Source organism: Arachis ipaensis, chromosome B02, assembly GCF_000816755.2.
Source record: "Arachis ipaensis cultivar K30076 chromosome B02, Araip1.1, whole genome shotgun sequence".
Classification (NCBI taxonomy): domain Eukaryota; kingdom Viridiplantae; phylum Streptophyta; class Magnoliopsida; order Fabales; family Fabaceae; genus Arachis; species Arachis ipaensis.
In genome coordinates, this window is record NC_029786.2 from 79,603,774 (window position 1) to 79,605,762 (window position 1,989).

The following is a 1,989-nucleotide window of genomic DNA, read 5'->3' on the forward strand; positions in this document are numbered from 1 at the left end:
GCAGCTCTACTTCTTGCATCGGCCCAAAAAGCCAGCTTAATCGATTGATCCTCCTCGAGTTCGAGCTCAAAAAAGAAATTCTGATTCTTCTCTTTCATTCTTAACAAATATTTCCCGAATTCCTTTGCATCTTCTTGTTCGGAAACATTCCGCACTTCCTTGGTAATGTAATTCCTCACATCCTTTTCGATAAAATTTAACTCGCGGTGACCCCTGGCAGCCGCAACAAATGATTGGTAGGTTTTGCTTGGTCTGATACCGGCCTCCTCGTTATTCTCTATTGTACGACGAATGGACATGCTTAGTTCCCTGTGCTGTTTGAGCATCTCTGCTTTACTTGGACAGCAGGGGTGTGAATGATCCAGTACAACCTTTGAAATGATCTAAGCACCGACATCATTCAATGTGTGTATATAAATTCTTGCAGGACAGTTTAAACCGGCTGTCGGATTAGTCTTCTCGGTCGGAGATATTTTAGATTTCCATTTTCCCTCTCTGCTACATGTAATCAATTGATTCTTAATCTCGTTTTCCTTCCTATTTGTGCTCTGAACTCTTGTAGAAAAACCTGCAGCCTTGGCATAGTTCCTGTAAAATTTTCCAGCATCTTCAAGGGTGGTAAAGGTCATTCCAACCTTCGGAACAAACTGGTCATCAATAACAGAGAGAGGCTGCAGAATACACCATGTCAAAAACTAAAAATACACCCAATCATTGCTGATATAATACACCCGAACCGCAACAACTCAACTAAAATAACAAAAAAAAAACCATAGACTGTAAATACACAAGTTGCAGAATACACCATGTCAAAAACTAAAAACACACCCAATCATGTCTGATATAATACACCCGAACGACAACAACTCAGCTAAAAACAGAAAAACCCATAAACTGTAAATACACCCACACTTCTCGCAAAAATACACCCAAAAAAGTTCTGATCTACACCCGAGCGTCTGCTATAAATTCCAGATAATTAATCAAAATTAATACATTACATTCAATCGACAGATTCATGTTAACGTGTTACTTCAATGTTCAGGAATTTTTCAGCTACACAATGCTATTCAAATGACTGCAACAAAATTCAGAGTATGTAAATCAAACCTCAGGGACTTCGTTAGATTCAAATTCATAATCCACTTCGCCCTGATTCAGCTGACAATCTGAGCTTGAATCATCCATAATCTTCAAAACGAGTTCAAACTTTGATTTCAGAAAACAACAAATCAAATAGAAAACGAAGCTGGAGTTGCATAGAGAAGAACTAACGTAAATGACGAAGAACATACCAGTGAGAAAGGAGAGGAAAAGAACGACGGAGAAGAAGGAGAGAAGACGCGCGAGAAGAAGAACGAGCAAATCCGCAAATAACGAAAACGAAGAAGGAAAGAAATCTTTTAAATTTGGTAGTTAGATAAAAGCGGGAGCCCTAATATAGCGCGTGTATACGACGTATGTGTAGCAGCGCGTTTTGGATTTTATTTGTTAATGAACTTGTAAAGCATACAAGCCATTAGGGCTTGTATGTAGAGCTTTTCTGATCAATAAAATATCAAAATATCATTACAATTTATCTAAAAAGTATTTTATATTTTATATATGTGTATCCTCGTATTTTATAAGATTTTAAAATTTGTATGTCGACGTATTCCGTATCATGTCTCATATCCGTATCAGTGTTCATGCGTCATAGATAAAAAGAACAATGCTAAATATACTGCAAATATTATTATTAGTCACCAATAATAATTTACCGAGTATGTCCTATTTTTCAATTTATTTTGAAATTTCAAAATATGCAAGAATAAACCAACAAAAAAAAACAATTTAATTTCTACCGAGAAGTATCAAGTAGTTCACTGAGAGTAGCTCACCGAGCTACCTCTACAAGGGGAAAAGGAATTTTAAAAAAAAAAAAATGTGTGGTACTGTGGTTCATATAATGTTTTTAAATTTTTAGAAACATTACATTATAAATCTTCT